Source organism: Cuculus canorus, chromosome 1, assembly GCF_017976375.1.
Source record: "Cuculus canorus isolate bCucCan1 chromosome 1, bCucCan1.pri, whole genome shotgun sequence".
Taxonomy (NCBI): Eukaryota; Metazoa; Chordata; class Aves; order Cuculiformes; family Cuculidae; genus Cuculus; species Cuculus canorus.
Window position 1 is genome coordinate 82,949,809 of NC_071401.1, and position 22,591 is coordinate 82,972,399.

The window sequence follows — 22,591 nt, forward strand, 5'->3', positions numbered from 1 at the left end:
TGACATCAGATACAGTCCAGTCTGGGTCTCTAAGAAAATTTCTCCTGCAAATGCTCTTCCGCAGTTCAGATTATTGTTCTGAAACCAAAAGACAAAGCCTCTAACTCATGCAGTACACTGCTCCATCCACCCATAAGATTTTTCCTCTGTAAAATATTGATAATTCTGTCATCTAGGTTCCTCTTATCTTTTTGATAAATGAGACTACAGCCTTCCTAGCTTATTAAGGCATTTATCCTCTCCTTTACATTTGAAACACCAGGAAACGCATATCTGATTTACCTAAGAATATTTCTGAAACACGTCACTGCAATACTAGTTTGGCAAAGGCTAGATGGACACAGGTTTGTAATTTCCATGTTCTCCTAAATTTGTTCTGTGACACAAGAACACCTGCATTTCCTCCTTCGGGGCCAAGCAACAAACACTTTGTTTTTCAAGGTTAATACTTGCAGACTTACATTGCTTTCTGGAACTTTATGGGTTGGAAAAGGAGTTTGAAAGTGTTAGCTTTCCCGTGAAAAGCAGCTCAGCTTCTTCTGAAAGCACATTCTATCATTGAGCAGTCACTTTACTTTCTATGAAAATGAATGACCATGGGATACATCAAAGTGTGCTATTGTATTCCTAAACAGATAGAGGCTCATACCACAAAAATCAGGCACACATTGCAAAGGCTATCCTTCACCATGCTTTGAGAAAACGGGGAACAGGGCACGGGACCTTCAACAGGACAGATGTGCTGTTTCTGAGCACTTAGGAGCAATACTCTCCGTCTGCTTTTGCCACCAAAAAAGCTGCTTACTCCTCCTGATTGCAGAGATGCAAGCAGAGAAATTTCACAGGTGATTGCCTGTACCAACTGTCTCAGTACTTCATAAAGAAAGGAAACTCCTTTAATATAAAAGTTGCTTATAAAAGGTTAGCTATAAGGTATTTCTGTTGGATGCACACATTTGTCACTTTTAGACATTCAGGCAGCCTTTTTTCATTTTCTTAATAAATGAAATGTTAGGAATAATGTGTTTACTGTGGCTATAATCCTGTAAACACAAGGTGATGATTTTTTTAGAGCATTCTAAAATGTGGAAATGCTTAATTAATGTCATATGATTCAAATCTAAGAACTGGATATCAGTATTTCATCTGTTATCTTTTTTCTTCAAAGAAATAAAATTGACTCTATCAATCAACTGTACGATCACAAGCAAAAATCGGAAAGCCTGACAGGCAGAAGACACACACTTCTCATGGCGAGCTGTTTCTTACCATCTTGGCATCAGAACATTTCTGTAGAGCTGCCACAGGGGGACCTGAGGTAAGGATAACTAAGATTTATATTTAAACAGGAATTTGGATGCCAGGACACAGTTATTCTTAGGTCTTCCTGATGAGGCCATGAGGAATCTTGTTTTCAAACACAGCATTTCTGAGCTGCAAGTCTAATATTCCGAAATGATAAGTATGAAAAATCTGATGTTTTCTGGAGAGTATTGTCTTTGTAGTTATTAATCTAAAATATTCACCTACCAGTGCCTGAAGTTAACATCTATATTCAGCTACGTAAGACTGCAGGATGCCAAGCACTGGAAGATTTGTAGATGTTCGCTGTTATTCTGAAAAACTGGTTTATTCATTTAAAGAATACTTTAATATTTGGGTTTCATCCCTGGCACTGAGCATTTCACGAATCACATTTTAGCAGATATTTCTAAATATTTTTAAGGTTCATTTAAGGTTGCATCTGCCTTTGATTATGTATCCAGTTCTCCTGACATCTAAGATTGAACTATTATTCAGTAAATTTTGTCATATAGTTCACTGGAACAGGGATGTCTATTCAAGCTTTGTCTTGACAAAACTAGGGACAACATCCTAAGAGCGCACCCAGCACTCATAAAGTGGAAAACAATCTGAAGAATTAAGAAGAATTAAGATGTGGTTTATTCAGTGATACTTGGAAAAAAAAGCCATGGCAGTCTCTCTGTCTTTCTCCAATGAGGCACAGTGATATTTTTTAAAAAGTAGAAGTAAATAGGAGTCCTAACCAATGGAATATTACTTCATAGTGCTAAAAGCCAATTCATGTGCTATGTATTGTGTTTTCTTCATTCTACTCTAAGCTGTTACAAAAACATAAACAAACTGAAAACATTTGTTGCTGTGCTATGTATAACTCAGCTCAGAGTCCTTTCGTCTTTTTCTTTATTTGAACCTGGAACTGGGGAGCTTTTCTTGAAGTAGTATTGTTTCTTCTTTGGGAAAAAAAAAACAAAAACAAACAAACGAAACAAAACAAAACCATAAACCCAAGGGAAGATGAAGTATGTAAAAGCTTCATGTTTTACAGAGTACCCCTAGTTACTAATCTGCTATAATTGGCACACTTGCAATTTCATGTAGAAAGAACCAGATGATGGTAGAATTCAATCAGTGCTAAGAAAGCAGGAATAAGGCTTACAAGAATGCTTACATCTGTCCCTAATTTGCTTGCACATAAACGCACAGTAATCTGCTTTATTGCCAAAGTCGTATAAAGAAATTGCGCCCCAAGCAGCATAGGTAATCTCGAACTGGAGGCCCTCCAGCCTAATTAGACACAAGCACACAGAAGGCCCAAGACTGAAATGTGGCATGTAGATTTTGAAATGCATGAAGAGGCAGAACAGTCTCATTAGCAGCTGCCCAAGTGTGTGTTTAAGCCTCTAAAGTTCCTTTTTTTTGACTGAGGTAAGAAGTAAGCCACATCTATGCCTGAGGCTAAGTACAAGGAATATCATTCCACTCCTTCTGGAATGGCCTGGATCTCCCAGCTCCCACCATAGCACTTTCCTCCCAGGCTTTTCACATTTCCTGGCCACTCTGTTCACAAAGATATCCTCGCAGTCAGTGAGATGATTGAATATCAATAATGCTAGGAAAGCCAAAACTTTGTAAGTAATTGAAAAATAACACAAAGAAGTGATTCTGTGGAGAGTTTAAAGAGCTATTGGTTCATTATTCATTATTTAGTGGATACACTTCTTAAGGGAGTTAGTCATGGAGTTTTGCCAGAAGCCATAAAAAGTGATAATTTCCTTTATTTCAAACCTCCAAACATTTTTTATTTGTCTGGCATCAAACAACTATTGTCGGCTACTTTCTGCTTACAAGCTTTTCTCTCTCTGATTACAAGCATGCAGTTAGAGGAGAAGGATGTGATAATTTTAAGGTAGAATGCTGTGGCAGAACAGGCTATGTGTGACACAGAACTGACCTCCATATAGCAGATTTCAGGCACGTTCAGAGACTATTTCTGGAAATATAACAACTACAGTTAACTAACCAGAGGGCGTGAAACAAATGTTTTTGTCAAGTTACCTCCCTCTAAGTTATTTGGGAGAACAATGCAAGGTAACACATTATTTCCTTTTTGAGTTGAGTTTTTATATTATCAGGAAATATCACACTGACCACAGAATTATAAACGGCTTCTGTTTTTAATAAAATAAAGGGAGCTTTCTGCTCCTTTTCTTTTTCTGCAAACACAACACAAAGGAAACACAAGGACACAGCAGAGTCCAGAGATCTTGGTGCACACAAAAAAAAAAAATAAAAATTGTGGATAAAGGCTTAATTAACATTCAAGGTAAATTCGTATCTTTGTCTGTGATGATTTGGCCTATTTGTTATTGTTGTATTAATCTCTGAGGTCACCCATCGGCTGCTTTTTCTTGGTCAGTTTTATGGAAGGACTATTTGACATTTAACTTCCGCAGCAAGCACTGAAGCATTACTGTTACAAAACAAGTAGGTAAACTTTGAGCTAGGATCATCTTTTTAAAGTTTTTCTTAAAGATTTTTTTATGTTTTTAGTTTTTGTAAAGGGTGGGGTTTTTTTAAGAATATGTACCTGGACATCCATTGTTCTTTTTTGCCCTTCCCTGTGCGTTAGGTTTGAGATTCAGGGAAAGAAGAAAATTAGAGCGGTAGGAAAGGAGTTACTTGGCCACAACATGGCAAGCCTTGCAATCCTGCCCATCCCTGTCTGACCTCACTCTGCACTGAATATTGGAGGTGATGCCTGGCACTGAGAGGTCGTTTCCACTCATGCATCCCGAGAGGTGACTGAGGCATCCCCTCTGGTAGGGGACTCGCAACCCGCCAAGGCAACAGAGCTTTGGACTGCAGGCATGTCTGTCTACGGGGGCACGTGCAGACAGACATGAGCTCACCGCCCACACAGGAGCCAGCTCTGGTCCAGGAGCCACACAGCCTCATTACTGCAAACCTGTGCCCAGCAAACTTGATGCGTCTGTGCCCAGCAGAAGAAGCTGAGATTAACCGGCAGTATTCCTACGTGCTTGGGATACCAGACAGGGACACCTAGCAGGTGCGGAGACGGAGCACAGGGACCTGTCACCTGGACAGGCAAGGTGCTGAGTGTTGATAATCATCCCATGTTGATGATGAGAAGAAAAGGCATCAGTGAAGCTGGTGAGATGATACGTAAACAGGAATCACCAGGTTGGAAAGGACCCACTGGATCATCGAGTCCAACCATTCCTAACACTCCCTAAACCATGTCCCTAAGCACTTCATCCACCCGTTCCTTAAACACCTCCAGGGAAGGCGACTTGACCACCTCCCTGGGCAGCCTGTTCCAGTGCCCAATGACTCTTTCTGTGAAGAAAGAAATTAAGAGGGAAGCCAGCAAGCCTTTGCTGCCTGAGGTGGGAGAAAAAGGGGAGACACCGCCTCATTGGGCCCAGGCAAAAGCAAAGCAGGCAGGAGGGTCGTGGTAGGAGGCAGTGGGCACACACCTTCGCCAGAGAAAGCATCCCAGGCATGAGGACGCTGACAGCGAAGCCAAGTTGGGTGGCGAAGACTGAGAGAGGAGAAGCCCGCAGATGGGCACAGAGGGGTTGGCAGAGGCAGAGGGAGTGGAAGGGAGAAGCCTGAGGGCCCTTGGGCAAACAGGACCTCTCTCCAGGCTGAGGGGCTGCTCCCTCGCCACGGCCCCTGGGGCCAGAGGCAGGGGAATCCCTGCGGTAACCGCCGCGCGTTCCCACCTCCTGCATCCCCGCATCCCGCACCCGCAGGGCTCCCCTTACCTTCCCGCTGTGGGCGGGGGCCGCTCCTCGCCGGGCCCCCCGGCTCCTCCCGCCAGGAGGTGGCCCGGGGGGGGCTGCCCCACGGCGCTGGTGTGGGTACGGCCGCCCAGCGTGTCCCTGCCCCGGCGCCCCCGGGTCCCGCCGGCGGCGCGGCTCGGCGCGCACGGGGAAACCCCGGCTCCTACCTGTTGCCAGGGAAACCCAGGTGTCTTCCCCGGCATCCCAGCCCTTCCCGCAGCCCCCGGAGAGGAGCGGGGGTGAAGGGTCTGCGGGGGTGGCGGTGCTTGCAGCCAATTTACCAAGAGATTCGCCAGGCAGCTTTTCCTACAAGGTGAGAGGGGGAGGGGGGGAATGTCTTGGGGCAGATTTCTCCGAGTTTTGGACACAGTAAACCTCGCTCATTTATTAAGACGGGGACCGTTTCCAAAAGAGAAATTCTGATTTGGGTAGGAATTGCCAGCCCCTGTTGCTCGGGAAGCGGAAAAAGACCGCTGTATCCAGATTTACTACCCAGGACTCTGCCAAGCAGGTGGGAAAACTGTGACCAGATTTCACCCAGGCAAATGGATAACGTGGCCTTGCTTTCTGCAGGGATTTTCTTTGTTTGGTAATAAAGGCTTTCAGATGACAGAAAGCGGTGGCATTGTATTGACTAATTCACTAGCAGGTCTCCAATCCATAGCGTAAGGGCACACCAGTGTCTGGAAAAAAATTGCAGGAGAAATTGCAGCACTGCTCAGAAATTGCCTCCATTCCCTTCAGCTACACAACTGTTTTCTTTGGAGTCAACAACTCATCAATTCCAGGAATTTGATGGAGGCTTTGTAATAAAGTAACCTGGCAGATAGCTGGGCTTGACAGTGCCGGTTCATTGCTGATCCCCTTTGTGTGGGTCATAGCAGTTTTGGGGAAAGTCTTGTCATTTGCAGCTCGTTTGCAGCAAAAAGGGTGGATGTCTCAGTATGGATTATGGCAGATAGCCTCCACGTAGACCACCGGCCCAGCACTGGGGGCTCAGGAAGAGGCACCGTTGTCATGCGCCCTTCTGCCAACAGTACTGGGGATCACCTGGGAGTCTGGGAATTAGCAGTTTCTTCCCCACAGACATTTTAATCCAGTAAATAATCAACAGACACTGGATGGCAGTCCCTTATCCCAGCAAAATCGCTTCAGATTTCAGTGTGTTCTCGCTCCTGCATATTGCTGGGATCGAGTCTCTTCTGAATCTCCAACTCAATCCTATCCCAACACTAAACCCACTCATGGAGGGACAAACATCATTTGCTTAGGGGGAAGAAATGCAGTAAAATTAGAAGAGATGAGGACAATTTGTCTCCATATATAGCCTTCTGAGGCAGTTGCTATGGTTTTGCACATTCTGATGTTGTTTTGCCTCATCAGCATTAAAAACTGTCATGAAAGATCAAAGCCATCAGCTGAAGAATAGGGAACTTGATACATGCGCTATGTGCTTGCTCTAGTGTTTTTCAGAGTCTATCAGATCTTCAGCCCCCCTGCACAATGACCTGCAAACCAAATCCTTATATTTTTCCTTTGTTTCAGAAGGACTATAGACACTCTCATGAGCAAGAAAGATGTATGCTTTGTGTTGCATGTGCAGTGGTAAAGTAATGTTAATTCCTTTCCCCTCACTTTTTTGCATCATTACTTCACTTCTCTCACATACAGCATGAGAGCTGAATCTACAGCTTAGTAAGTACTCCTGAGAAAGTGAAGTGTCTTTTACTGAGCTTGGGGGCAGCTTCAACCCATCCTCTTCAAGCACTGGAGTTACTGTATTGAAAACAGGACCTTTTTATTCTGTTGTCAGAGTTATCTTTCCAGAACAGAAAACTGCTTGCCCTCTCTTGTGATTTACCACCAGTTGTTGATTCTTCACAGGGTTAAAAAAATTGCAATAACGCAAAAAAAGAGCTCAAAGTTTTCTCTTATTTCAGGGATACTGCAATGAGTGCTGTCCATTTGCAGAAATACATGACATGGCTTAATTCTGAAAAATACAAAGGACATGATGAACTCTGGGGATTTTTAAAAAACTTTTTGATCATGACTCTTGCAAAATTCATGAAACATAAGGTGTTCATGAGATGTCAGAGAAATAAGGTGTTTTTAAAAGTTCTAGTTTGTCACCTTGCATGAACTCACGGTATAAGGCCAGGAGTAAAATGAAGATTAAAAGGGGTATGAAAAGAACTAATGGTAGTTTTTTAAGATGCTAATTTTTTTGTGGCTGGCATTCAGATGACAGGTCACCTTATAAAATCTACTTAGCGATAAAGATTTGTACCTGCCGTTTTGGCTCACATGCAACAAAAGCACCAAGTCTGAAGTATTTTTAGTCAAGGTACCTGCAGAACATCACAAGGTTTAGATATTTTAGTTATTTACCTCATGCAGCCCTTCATCTTTCTTCTACAAGAAGGATTAAATTTACTGAGTCACAGGAAAGAAACTATGCAGAATTTTATCAGAAGGGCTATATGCAAAAAACTATGTGCTACTTGACTGGAAACCAATGGCACTGGTCCAGTCACTAACATATGCTGTGGCGAAGGTAACACCACATGGGAGTGATGGGCTGGGCCGCAGGGTGAAAAGAAATACTAAACAAAGTACACAGAACGCAGAGAGAGCTGTTCCAGGTTTATCTTCACAGTGCTGTTTTTAAGTGAAATTTTAACAGCTCACCTCTATACAGCCCTTCTTTCCATAGCTTTGGAAAGCAGCACAGGACAAGCACATGGAAAATACTTTCCAGCTACAGTGTGAACAAGCTAGGCAGGAGAGACTCACTGCAAGATTATCACCCGCATCACCATCTGCCCAAGGGAAGGGACAGCATGTAGTTGCACTATTCCTGGAGCAAAGAAAGGACCAGGTAGTTGGAGAGTCTTCCTTGCTCCCCACAGAAAGTTACTACAGCCCACCTCAGGAGGTCTGGTCCTGCACTGGCTTTAGAAGAAACACAGACAAATCTATGCATATATCTCTGCCTCAAATCTTCTTTATTGCAATCTCACCAGTTTTGGGAAAGGGGTGGGGATGACACACCAACAACAAAGGCAGGACAAAAAAAAAATTGGCCACTTGAAACAATAGGAGAAAGTAAGTCTCCTTGCACACCTATGACATTGCCTTAACCTCCATCCTCTGAAGACATTCACAGGCAGCCCATCATATTTTGCATTGCTTACAGTGAAAGCAGGTCTTTCAAGCAACAATTTAAGATGAATGTCAGGCCTGAACTATGGTAATAGTAGTCTGAATATATATTCTTTACATAAACAAAGCCTTTCATAAAAATTATTTGGCCATCTAACAGTGGAATTGGACCATCAGAGAAAAGTAAATTCCTGCAGCATCTTCTCTGAAATGAATGATTTGCCTACCAAGAACAGTTCACAAAGCAAACCCGCAAGATGGCAAAGGGAAAAGATTGTTCAGTTACTCAATGCAATCTCTACCATGAGCTCTATCCCAGACCTCAGGTGTAAAATAACAGAGCTTATCATTTGAAATGATCCATAAAGCAATTTGCAAACAGATTAAAAAGCTAAATCTGCAATTAAAACTGCTGCCAATTGTTAGTAGTTCCCAGGTTAGGTCACGAAGAGGGTAAGGTCAAAAAAAAGGAGGCTTTATTCCTCACTTTGCCTCCCTTAGGCTTTGACCTATTGTTCCAGAAGTTGTCGGACCTTAGAGGCCATCCAGTTTCCCGTTATGCTAAGAAGCTGGTCTAGCATGGACAGCTAAATTATTCCAGTGAAGTCCCTTCCTCTCCATTGTGTTCCTCTCACTAGCTTGTTTTCATGGGGACCAGGAACTGCTCCTGCAGACCCACGTGAGCAGGATTCCCCTTTGTCATGGAGTAGAAACTGGGAGGCAGCCAGTTACACCAGCATTACTCTCATTCCCTTCTGTCAGACAGGCATGAAGAGTTCATGGGGAAGTTGAGCACTGAGTCTGACACTTACAAACTAAGAGCAAGGTTAGCTGCAATGTCTACAAGTATAAAACTTTCATTCACAGTTTCTAAGTGTTCTGCTTCACAGAAGTCAGCAGCTCCCAGAAGTCTCTCAGAAGCTTACCTGGGATCAGAAAATAATTTTATCTAGCATAGAAGACAGTTGGACATTACCGTGATCAGCTTCACCAAGTTCCCAGAGATGGACAGTATTCCCCTTATGCTGGGTTTGCTGCTGTGCTATATGGGTGTATAATTAAAGACACTGAGATGAAACTTAGCACACAGCATTCTAGTTATTTTATTCCTAGTGAAGAATTATGGTCAGACAGTCATTTTGTATCTGTATATAGCGCTTAATCCATATTGCAATAATTCATGTACCATGTTAAGCTGCTGCACTGAGCTTCTGTCAATTTCAGATCAGTCACCTCTGTCAAGTCCCACAGAATACAAGGGCCCTTAGGACCTATTTGAAATCATTTCTCACCTTGGATGGCCACCTATGATGCATAATATCTGCCATAACCAGCCAGATGCCAAGGGAAGAACAACTGATATGGAGAAAGGCTGTTGGAAACAATATTCCTCCCTGTGTCACACCAGCTGCTGAACTTATGCTCTGTCGTTGTCTGAATCTGCACTTGCCGTGGCCATCTGAGCAGCCCCTTATTTTAATTGCAATTGCTTTCATTGACACTAAGCTGAAGGAGGGGACTTGGAGTTAAAGCAGCATATTTTATGTTTAAAGAAATGATAATCATGTTCAGAGAGCAGATTAACTGTGCTCTCATAATGATGGCAGTGAAGACACAAGATAGAGTTTTCATTTCCATAAAACAACACAACCCTCCTTCTTTACTGTCATCACAATCTGCTGCTAGGTCTAACTATTTATGTTTATTTTTATGTATATATTATGAGTTCATCCCTAGCTGTCAAGGAGACAGGCTTCTGCTCCTTAACTCTCAGGAATGCATTAATCCTGGTGATCAGTTAATGTATGAGGAGGGAAGAGAGCAAGGTGAATACAAGATGCAGCATCGTTGTGCAATGTAAATCCTGGGAACAAACTTAAGTAGGCAGAGGAGCTGGAATCTGGGAATCATTCTTAATCCTCACAATTACAAGCAATGAGAAAGCACAATCCCCCAAATTACACTCCTAGATAATAAAGCACAATTTTTTTCTTGAAATGGAAATTTGATTAATGCATCCAGAATTGGGATTTCAAAATAATGAACTCCAAGTTTTTGCTGAGTTAATTCTCATTTCTGCTGATGGCCTCAAAATGCAGGTGTTGTCACGGACTGTTGGCTGCCTCCTCTTGTGCACCAGAGATAATGATGAGACCAGCATGAAAAACCTGTTGAAGCCACCAAGTGCTGGCACGTAGCAGTCTGGCCAAGAGAAAAGCAGTGGGAGAAATAGTGTCTTGATGGGTGATATCGCTGTAAGTATTTTTTACATTAGCACAAAAAGAAATTCATTTGTTAAAACCTTAGGTTTTTTCCTGTTTGCTTGATTGCCAAATTTCCTGTAACTTCAATGGCTGCATGACTAATTACCATGGTTATCATTTTTACCCTTTTGTGATGAATCAAACTAAAGTTACATTCAGCTCCCTCATTACAAACCCCAAAGCAGTGAAGTTGAAGACAAAGGGAATCCAAAATTCTGAAATCTCCTATTCCCAGCCAATCTGACTTTTATCTTCTTCTAAACCCTAGTAATGCCTTAACTTTATAAAAATTTTTAACACTGTGATAGTTTAATCCTTGCCTTTCTCATTTGTCATAGGGGCATCAGTGATCAAATCAGCTGTTTCGGGGAGTGGATGAGGTACAAAATGAGCTCTGGGAACTGCAGTTGAAATGTCTCCCCGACTCCACACCTCCTCTCTACAGCCTCCATAGCAACCATGTTTGCAAAGATTCTCAAAAATTCAGTCTTTAGGGGAAAGTAAACCCATAAAATCACACCAAAAATCGGAAATAAGAAAATCAGCTAATTTCTACACAAGGCACAACAGGAAACAACACAAATTATGAACTTCTAAGTCACACATCAATTCCAGTTTTACAGCATCAGTATAGCCTTGTGATGCCTTTAGAAACTAGCAGGGAGGGCTCTTCAGTGCTGCTGAATGAAACCTGTGTCTAATGATAATTTAAAGTAATTTATAACCCATAAAACACTCATGATAAGGCCAGTATCACATCTGCTCACATTTATGAGTTTGCAGAGCTCCATTCTATTAATATAAATAGTATGAAGTTTATTGATGAGATTAAAGAGTCTTTATTGTTCATCTTTCATTAAAAACACTAAGAAAACGATCTGCAATCTACTGACATCTAGAATTATGGTTTGTGTTATCTGCAGAATTTGCTTTGTTTGCATAGAATGCATCAAATCGTAAATGAATTACAGTGCTCTTTAACATACAGCTATGGCATAAATAGGCTGAAAGGACATGCTAGGCGAGTCAGCAGTTTACTGATTTGACACTCACTGCATTTGCAAGGTTAACACAACTTCTGTCCTGAACAAAGAGAAATGGGGTTTTCTGTTGTTCTCATTGAACAAGATGAGTGCTGGTGTCTGAAAGGAGAAATGGCACTGCTGTCACAAGAGAACTTGCATTATAGCAGAGAAAAAGCCCAGGGTATAAGTATAAAATTCTATTCCTTCTGAGGCAGTATTTATGCAAAATGTGTATATGTAAAAGTTCTTCCCAAACATTGTTTTATTGCCTTTCATTCAATGAAAAATGTGGTTACAGAAAAGCAAGCTTCAAAGTTTCTTTAAAAATAAATTATATTATCAAGCCTAAACTAGTAAATCTCCAAATACTCTGTAACATCCTCCAGAATCAAAATGTGTGTTCTAAGAGATCTTTTATACATAAGAGATGATACAAATTGATACAAGAACTGAGGAACCTGATTTGAAGAAATATTCTTAGACCATGCAAAGAGCAGATGCATCTAAAACCAGGTTTATTTATACCGGCTAAATAATACAAAATACATCACCAAAGCATCAGGCAAAGCCAATGTGAAGGCACACTTCCTGCAATTATCTTCTTTCTTTTTAATAGTATAGCAGCAACACTGACTCTGTTTTGCTGGATTGTCATTTCTGATATTGTACATTGTCCAATTCCTCTGCTGGCATTTGGGTTTGGATGTCTCTAGATCCACACCACAGTGGCAGCAGCATTACCCTCATGACATAGTGCTGCAATCCCTACAACTGTGTATCATTAGTGGGAAATCATTTTAATGCTCTTGTAAACACCATCAGAGAGCCAGGAGACTATTTGTGTTTGTTTTACTGCCATAGACTAAACTGCCTTATTCCAACCCTGTCCATCAAATTGAGTGTTGGACAGGCTTCAAAGTACTCTAAGCCTGCCAACTGCAGGCTAGCTTGAACTTTTAATAGAAACAGGCAACCACTTTCTAGTGCAGACACTGCAAGAATATCTGTTGCAAATAGGTGTATTGATAAGGTGCCCTTTCTCCATTATAAAGAAGCCTGCATTACCCATGTTGGAGGCACAGCATTTTGCTCCAAAGGCTTTGTCACAGGTTTTATACTTCACATTTGCATAGTATTTCAGGTAGCTCATTTTCCCCACATGGAGAAAATGTAGGTGTATAAAATACTGGATCGTCTTCTTACATAAAACATCTTACATTTTTGTGTGAAAATACTAAATATGTTTAGTCCCAAATCTTCCCCTCTGAGGTAGCTTTTGTTTTTGAAAAAGGAAGAATGAGAAATCTTGGCAGAGAGTTGAAAGAGAGATTTTCTGACCCAGTCATTGGAAAAGATGGCATGATTTTTAGAAAAAGTTATTGTTTACTTTCAGAAAGGCAAAATATTCAATTCAGTCCACCACAGCTAGCTGTAAAACAAAAAACTGTCAAGCAAAACATGGTTGATGAGAGGAGTTTTCAAGGATCCCTCATTCCCCATTCACCTCTATCTGCCAGCAAAGCACAGTCCTACCTAATTCCTATTCCTCACCAGAGACGTCCTGAGGAGGTAGCAGGTGCTGGTGGAGAAGCAGGAAGCCACTGTTCCTTCCTACACGAGTCACACCAGCTCATACATGAATTTCCTGAGGCTACTCTGAGCGACTGGAGAATGTAGGTCAGCAAGCAGTCATGTCCAGTTCCCCAAAAGGGTAGCAAGGCAGAAACTGGGCTAAATTTCTCCTACAGCCTTGTCTGGGTGGGAGGAACAGGAGGTGACCTGGTAGCACAGGGAGCAGGAAACATCAGCCTGCAGAGCCACCAGGCTGAAGCTTGAAGTTTCTTCTGCACAACAGGGTGGCACTAGTGCTGCTGTGGAGATGTACTCCAGTCTACACTGATAACTCTGCCTTTAGGCACTGCTGCTGGAAGCTGAGAAGGAAGCTTCATTTGTCTAGTGAATAGCCAGGTCTATATTAAAAATATTTGGTGGGAAGAACTGCAGTCACAGGGAAAAGGAAGGCACAGAAGTAATTAATGCATTTTCTCAATGCTGAAAAAATGCCTGTGGGCAGTCTCCAGATGCAACAGTGGTAACAAAAGAAATTCTGAATGACTGCCACACTCAAGCACATTTGTTTTAGCCCTCGTTCTTGATCTTTTGTGTTTGCTTTCCATAAACAGCAAAGTGTTCAAAACTAAGATCCACTGCTGATGGAAAGCAAGATATTAGCTCGCCTCTTGGCAGCAATCAAAATTTGAATTGTATGTTTAATAAATTGGGGTTTCGATGGTTAATTTCAAGAGCTAACAAGAGTACTTCCTAGGATTCGAGTAGCAGTCCTATACAGGAGGAGCTTCAAAGTACAACCATCGAATATTCACAAATGCTTGTAACCTATTCACTTGTGTCCAGATGCTGTCTCCCTTACTATGCTGTGCAGGAACTGCCATTAAAATGAGCACAATTCCCCACAGAAAATATTACTTAACTTGAGTAAAGTTGACAGAATCAAGTCCATGGCGGGGGGATGAGAAAACCCGGTACTAGTTTGAATAATGAATGTATCTGAGAATATCCTAATCTCCTTATGAAGAGAGAGGCAAAATCTAAATACATTATTCATGATGAATTATTCAGTCAGCTGTGTGTGAATTATCTTGGGAATATTTTGCTGGCTTTTAAAACTTCTCCCTTAAAACAGATAAATCTAGCTTGGGAGAAACATTCCTTTTAGTGGCCAACCACATTTTCAAACTACTCTGTCAGCAAAAGATAAATTTAGAACTTTTTTTTAGCATTTATTTCTACTGCAGCAGCATCTAGGAATCCCAACAATATATTTGCATTATTGTAGCAGCATGTAGGAATCCAAATAATAGTTTCTCATTATCTTCAGTGCTGTACAGACAAAGATGTGACTACAGTGGTGTTAGACTGAAATTAAAGTACAAATGCATCCTAACAACATGAGATTTTATAAGTCTGAATCTAAAGCTTTGGAAAGAGAACTAATGGTTGACTAACAATTATATATGTATACCTTCGAGACCATCTCTATGAAAAGTAGTGCATTTTCAATGTCACACCTGGTTTATGAAATGAGACAAAATTGTTTGCTACAACTCCTTCAAAAAGCCCTACTACCAAAACCTGAGAAGCTCAAGGGTACGATGCATCTATGAATAAACAAGATAGCTGGATTTCACTTTCTGAGCTCTGAAATCCCTTGAATATAATATACCTACTAAAACCTTTTTTTCAGAGATTTGTACAGTCAGACTTATTGGGGTGGGAGAGGTTTAATCCATGCATGAATAAAGAAACAAATGCACTCCAAAGTCATCACATTGCTTTGGCATGACAGTTTACAGAAAATATTTGTGTCCTTAGCAGAGCAGAGAAGGATAACACAACAGATGTAGCAGTTTCTCCTTCACACTGTAGTGTAACTGAATTGACATGAGATGGACTAGTGAGAATGGCAAGGAACACAAGGAAAAAAAATGTACAAAGTCCAAAGAAGAGACAAACAAAATTCTCTTATCCTTGTAAGCCAAGACAGAAGAAGGGAAAAGTGTGGATAAGAACTGCCATCACAGCTGGAAAATGGAAAATAGTAATGGCAGGTCTTATCTCGGACTTCAATGAGAAAATCTGCTCTGGCTCTGCAGGGGGACCTTTTGAATTATATTTGTGATTCTTACTTCACTTATACAAGGTCGATTTTACTTTACTCCTATGCTCATTCCTGGTTATTTTCTCTCTCTTAATTAATACTTCATATCAGACTTTTATTAAGATAGAGGCAAAGCATATACCTTCCTCATTCTCTCAAGGTTATCTTCTGAAATAGAATTTAATTCTTTCAGTGGTAAGACAGAGTGGAAAGTATTGCTAAATCTACAAGAAAGTTGTACTTCCACAATTATTTCTAAGAATACAAAAGATCATTGTATCTTGTATCAGGACAATCTAATTAGCTCAATGTCTGGGAATTAAGCAGACTGCTGATGTTGCTGGAGAGCTGACCTATTTCAATGGAAAATGGTTGTCTTTGCGCAGTATTCTCACTGCAGCTCAGCAGCCAAGTGTCCTGAACCAGCCTGAAATTAAGCATGGGCCCATCACTGCTCAAAGCAAGAGCGGTAACTGGTTCTTTAAAAGCACAGCTGTATCAGCTCTCAGCACGGAGCTGGTCAGTGTGTTATGCAGCTTGTGCAGTGCTTGTCCACAGGGTGTGGCCTTTATGCAGGGACAAAAAGAACATTGAAATTAATATTTCATACACATTTAAGGTGGCAAAAAGTTAATATCCAAAGTTTTGAAACCAATTGGTCCTTGAAAATTTTTTGATTGTGTTAGGTTGGAGGAGACAAGCATGTGTTGAGAACACATCCATGTCAAGACTGGGATACTGGCACTGGTCCATCATGTATGGCCCTGAAAAAATAGTCTAGATCAACTGAGGAGTAGGTCTGCATCTCCTTTCCTTTGGCTTTTTTTCCTGGGGAGACATCAGGGAAAAGTGATTGAGGTGGTTATGCTATACCTGTTGACTGACTGGTGTGCAATACAAAAGCCGATATGGTCATATTTTTGTACAGGTATTCCCAGTTGCTGAATTCACAGATTTATTTTCTAAACAAGTAATTAACTAAACAGAGACATAGATCCATGGAATGTTTAGAAAGATTTTCCATTTCAGAGTTTGAAAAGAATTCTTGCTGGTTTGAATTTTTTCATTAAATTCATATTTAATGAAATATGAATTTCATTAAATTCCTCCCCTTTTCCTCTCCTTTTTTCGTCCTTGAACAACATAGAGCAACTGAGTGTCATCACAGCTTAGGAATTGTGTTTTGGGGAGGGGAAGGGGTGCCGTGTCATTGAATCATTTCAGAAGTCCTTTCCCCACTTAGGAAATTTTCCAGATGTGACCAAGAGCAAAACCATGAAAACCATGCAGAGATGCATCCCCTCTGCCACCCACAATAAGTGCCTTTCCTGCTAGACACGGTGCCAGGGCTCTGGGCTCCCCAGGGTGTCATGTGATTCCATGGCCACCTGCTTCTGCCATCAACAGTTAGAGAAGGGAGAAAGAACCAAACAAATCTTCCCAGGAAAAGTTGTTGGCTGTGCTGGGAGGGCACCATACTCAGCATAGGGGCTTTCTCATAGAGGTACATTGCCCTCTCCATCCTTTCTTAGATGTGGCTCATGATGCTTAGAGCATTAGCGTTTGCTAACAGGGTCTCCTATTTTAATCGGTTAGAAGACCAGCTGAAATTATAGAGAAGTAAATCATCAGTCAACAAGAATTAGTTAAAAGTTTGGTAAGTTTCATGTCCGCAGTTTCAGATTGAATGAATTTGTGAATGTTTTTGTGACCTTCACATTTTATTTTCCTCCTATTTTCGTCAGAGGAAAGTTTCAACTTTCAGTTGATCTCCTTCTGGGCAAGATAATTACCTTATTCTACTAAAGACCTTTCTAACTCTCAGATTGCTGCATGCTTTACAATAAAAAAAAAGGGAAGAAAAGAGTAAAATGACAAAAATCAAGAAGACATCAACAAAAGTAAGAGATGTTTAGGAAAAAAGTCCTACAGCAATGTATTAAGAGGTCTAGTTATTCAGTCTAAAGGCAATCAAAGAGATGTAACTGCCAGAAATACGTAAAGAAAGTTAATAAATAAAACTCATTATCAGTTTCTTATGTGGCACTCTTCATAAATCTGTCTTGAAGAGCTTTATATAGGAGGTCACTCTTATTAAGTTAGGACAAAGATCAAGTATTTTCAATCGTGTAAAAAATACCATATTGAATTTCAGTCCAGAAGGTCCATCTCCCCTAAAAGTACTTATTTACTGAAATCTGCTCTACAACACTGTAGAAAACTTCTATTAAAAAAATAACAATTTTGTTAATTAAAAACAGTAATGGATTTTTTCTAGCAATATTTTCTGCCTTTTAAGTCCATATATGCACACATAGAAAACACATATATACTTTACACTCATTTATTAGGAAGCAGAAAGGAAAAGTTGGATGAACAACACTTAGGCAAGGAAACAAACTGCCTACTGGCTTCATGTGAGGTGCCACAATAATTACTCTTCCTTGACCATTCTATCAGTCCTGAGAAGAAGGCAGTCTAATTGCTTGTGTCTTTTGTAATGTTAAATATCTCAGAACAGAGAAGATCATCTCTCCTTGCATCCATAAAACAGTGGATGCTAATGTACAGATTTTGCAGGGGTAAATATACCAGAGGATTACTCCTAGATCTTTGCATTCCTCATCAGGGCATGATATTATAGTATGTTTAAAAGAACTACGAGGAATTAAACAATAATGTCCTGATTCACTGGCAAGAAAAAAAAAAAAAAGTGGAGACTGTAAAACTTGGTATTTCCCTGTAGCATTGCTTGCAAAAAGGTCTCCAAACTCTTTCATTCATCCAGCAGAAACTGCTCTGTGCTTGGACTCACTTGTGCCGCAGTAGGCAATAAAACTCACAGGCGGAGAATTACCTCGGCCATTCAGAGTGGTACAATTCTTATTTATGTAAGTTGGCCCTATCTCTGCTCTGAACAGTTTGCCTGATAAATAGTTCAGCAAATCAGCATGTTACCTCTCAAGTGACTTTATTCACACTAAGTCAGAACTATACTCCAGGATGAAAACAAGCCCTGGGGAAGCTGCCTGATCCAACCAGGCATGGCCTGCTCCCACGTTGTTCTTCTGCTGCCAGCCGTCATTGCAGAGCTTGATGCAATCAATACCACATCCTGCCAAATGCCAGCATTTGTCATCTTAATGAAAAGTGCCACATTTCAGAAATTATGCCTTTAGAAGGAAATTCATCCAGCAACCAATGAATACTGTTCACTGAAAATAAAATCATATTACAACCAGTGGCTACCTAGCCCAGTGCCTGCACACTCTAAGTGTGAATGAAGCGCTATAATTAGATGATCAGTATTCATTGAGGTGGGCGGTAGCTGTAACAGCCTTCAGCCTGAGGGTAGCCATGTCATCCTGCATGTTGCATGGATATCCAGGAAGGTCTGAGCTCTTTGTAAGCTTTTGATCATTTTGGATTTTGTTATAGGCTGAGCTTACTGTCTCTGCTTTCTGTTTTGCTTTTCTCCTCAAGTTCTTTGATTAAACTGAGCCACTTTTGCTCCAGCTGAAGTCAATGGGAATTTCACCTTTGATTTCATCAGGCCCTGGCCTTGCCGATATAAAGGAATTAGCCTTTTCTGATGAGGGTAGTTAGCTGTTAATGGGTATAAGACAAGAGAAAGGCAGAGGTCATGGAAAGGAGGACTTGTACGTTCCGTACAAAGATTAGATAAAGCAGAATGGAAAGGGAGAACAAGTAGACACTGATAAATGCCAACATTACAAAGCCATCGGGAAAGCTTAGATGGCAAGTAGGAAAAAATAGGCTTCAAGATCAAGCAAAATCTTTTCAGGCCAACATCATCACATGAGGTGTTACACTGATACAGGTCAGTGGGCTGTGGTAGTAATGGGAGCGCTGCTGCCTGAACTTAGATCCCCTGGGATCTCTCTCCCTGGGAGGGGAGAGATTGCCTATGTGTTTAAATTGGTTGCATCTGTGCCACAATACCCAGGGACCCTATGTACTTATACTGCTCTCTGTGTGTGGCATTTGCCACAACTACAAGTAGCTCTATTTTCAGCTACTCACAGGTACAACCAAGCTGCATAACATATACAGTTTTCATCCTAGAGTTTTTGTTTGCCACTAGAGTCCACTCTGTTCATCTGCTTATTTTGTGGATATGTCCAAGAAATGGAAGTAGCTCTCAGAAGGGGACCCCTGTGTTAGCAGCCTGTCTGCATCCCCATTTGCTCACCACAGCACCTGCCACTTTTTCTGGGAAGAATGTCCAAAAAGACAGACATGATTTACAGATTGGAAGAGGATTTTTTTTTATTGATAAACAATGAGTCATTCATCTTCGTGCTGAGACAGAGGCAAATCTCAGCAGCAGTGGAAAGGAACATAAATGCCAATTCAGGGGGATTGGAGGGAACCATAATATGCATGTTAGAGCCTCGAAACATAACCCTTTGGGGGGAGTTACCCGGCTACCAAGTATTTTAGGTCCTAACCCTTAAGCTCGTATTCAAACATAATTAGGAAATGAGCAAGCACAGCCATAAAAGCAGAAGAAAGCAGTATGGAACAGAATGCATTTTGTTTGTAGTGATGAAGCTCAGTTTCATATGATATTGAGACAGTATTATTTTCTGCTGTTTTCTGATACATTTTGTAAGAAAGTGATAAAACTGTTGCAAGAAGATAGCTCACATTCTTGCTCTACATTTGCACATTTCTTGGGCTGTGAAATCCCTTTTGGGGGTATTAGTTGTCAGAAGTGGATACAGATCAGTGAGGTATAGACCATTTATTTGCTTGATACCCCGTAAAAGCGTCAAGTAAATTATTCCTAGTATTTTAATGCTAAGAGATAAAAAACACAGAAGACACAAGGAAAAGGGAGAAGGAGCAATACAAGAGGAGTTGAGACTGGGAATATAAAGGGTATCTTCCCATCTTTAAATAGACGCAAGTTGTTGAAGTCTACGTACAAGTGCTTGGGTCCTGACACTGTCTCTGTTTGGAATGCAAAACTCATCTCTGTGTGCCTGCACTTTAATCTGCAGGTCACAATAAATAAAAAAAAATCACACCACCACCAAAAAAACAACATAAAAAAACCCTACTACTAAGCGGTAGAAGCATTTGCCTAGTAGTATCACTGGCAAATCTTCACTTTGCATGATGACAGATCCCCTTCTAATAACAGTCAAGAGATTTGCTTGGTTGGCTTATTGATTATTGAAAGCAGTGCTTTACTGCTGACTTTCCCAGAAGACTATGCAGCATGTTTGATTTTAACTCTGCCTTTATAGTAGCAAGTGCAAATATTCATTTTCAGAACTTAAGCTTATTAGGCACGTGTCTACAAAAGGATAATTGTTCATGCAAGACTCAAGTAACCGGTGATTTTGTCAGATAAGATTCAATAATAACATTACTATCATGAGCTGTTTGTCTTCTGCCATCAAGCAGAATAAGTGTAAAATATTTGTATAGGTTAGCCTGGAATCATTTAGGTAATACATTCTCTATGGAATAAGGTCCACTTTCTGCAAAGATAGGCATATATATATATATGTATACATATATATGTGGACAGACACACACTCCCCTGGGTGAAAAACCGGTTGGATGGCTGGGCCCAAAGAGTGGTGGTAAATGGAGTTAACTCCAGCTGGAGGGCAGTTACAAGTAGGGTTCCCCGGAGCTCAGTGCTGGGTCCAGCCCTGTTCAATGTCTTTATCAATGACCTGGATGGGGGAATCGAATGCACCCTAAGTAAGTTTGCGGATGACATTAAGCTGGGTGGAAGTGTCGATCTGCTGGAGGGTAGGGAGGCTCTGCAAAGGGATCTGAACAGGCTGGATTGCTCAGCTGAGACCAATGACATGAGGTTTAACAAGGCCAAATGCCGGGTTCTGCACTGGGGGTCACAACAACCCTATGCAGTGCTACAGACTAGGGGAAGTCTGGCTAGAAAGATGCCTAGAGGAGAAGGACCCGGGGGTGTTGGTTGACAGCCGACTGAATATGAACCAGCAATGTGCCCAGGTGGCCAAGAAGGCCAATGACACCTTGGCCTGTATCAGAAAAGGCGTGACCAGCAGGTCCAGGGTTATTCTCCCTCTGTACTTGGCACTGGTGAGGTCACACCTCGAATACTGTGTTCAGTTCTGGGCCCCTCGCTCCAAGAAGGATGTTGAGGCTCTGGAGCGTGTCCAGACAAGGGCAACGATGCTGGTGAAGGGGCTGGAGAACAAGTCTTACAAAGAGCTGCTGAGGGAACTGGGGTTGTTTAGCCTTGAGAAGACGGGTCTGAGGGGAAAACTCATTGCTCTCTACAATTACCCAAAAGGAGATTGGAGACAGGAGGGAGCTGGCCTCTTCTCCCTAGTGACGGGGGACAGGACAAGAGGGAATGGCTTCAAGCTCTGCCAGGAGAGGTTCAGGCTGGACATCAGAAAAAAATTTTTCACAGAAAGGGTCATTGGACACTGGAACAGGCTGCCCAGGGAGGTGGTGGAGTCACCATCCCTGGAGGTATTTAAAAGACAGGTGGATGAGATACTCAGGGTTTAGTGACTGATAGGAGTGGCTGGACTTGATGATCCAGGAGGTCTTTTCCAATCTAGTGATTCTGTGATTCTGTATACGCGCACACACACACATATTACAGTTGAATATTATTACATATTACACACATTCAGTTGAATCAGTCATGTGATGTGCAAACGATCAAGCATTAAATGTCCCACAGACACACAGAACTGCTGCCATGCCAGTGATTAAACTAATGGTTACAAATATGTTTTTTTCTCTTGCTCTCTGACTGAGAATTATTTTTGCAGTGAAAAGGGGAATTAAATGAAACGCCAACTTTTTTTTATACAGCTGCTATGAAGGCCTCTTGATGCTAGCAGTGCCTTAGATGTAGGGAGAAAGGGTCAGGATGCAACACTGGCAGAGCAGATGACGGGGGACAGCAGGGCAGATTGAGCCAGGGACCTCTCACCATGGCCGCATCCCATTGCCTCAGAAGCAACAAGAGACGGGCTGACGACTAGTGCCTGCCGTGGCCCCAGGACCACCGGTCACGGCCATAGGGTTGGGGCAGATCCAAGGCCAAGCTGGGGGTCAGATTGGCAAAAGATGTGGGTGGATGTGAGCAGAGCTGTAGTGTAGCTTGAGCAGGGACCAAGGCCAAGGGCTGGAGCTGAGATGCAGGTCAAGTCCGCAGAGAAGTTCTTACCCTGACAAGGTTTCCTGCAGCCCTTTCTGCCACAGCTCTTCCCCCAAGCCCGGGCAGGCTTACCTTGCTGCCCTCAGCAGCGCTGGCCTTGGGCACACATATTCGGGGTGTGCAGTTTATTCAGGACCCTATTA

At 41.7% G+C, this 22,591-nt stretch overlaps 1 long non-coding RNA gene across 1 annotated transcript; it reads left to right on the plus strand.

Annotated features, from left to right (window-relative positions):
* Nucleotides 1–5,173: 5,173 nt before the first annotated feature.
* LOC128854077 (uncharacterized) lies at nt 5,174–16,282 on the plus strand. Its single transcript, XR_008452977.1, has 3 exons — nt 5,174–5,424; nt 10,376–10,531; nt 10,879–16,282. It is a non-coding gene; the product is annotated as an uncharacterized LOC128854077 (long non-coding RNA).
* Nucleotides 16,283–22,591: the final 6,309 nt, after the last annotated feature.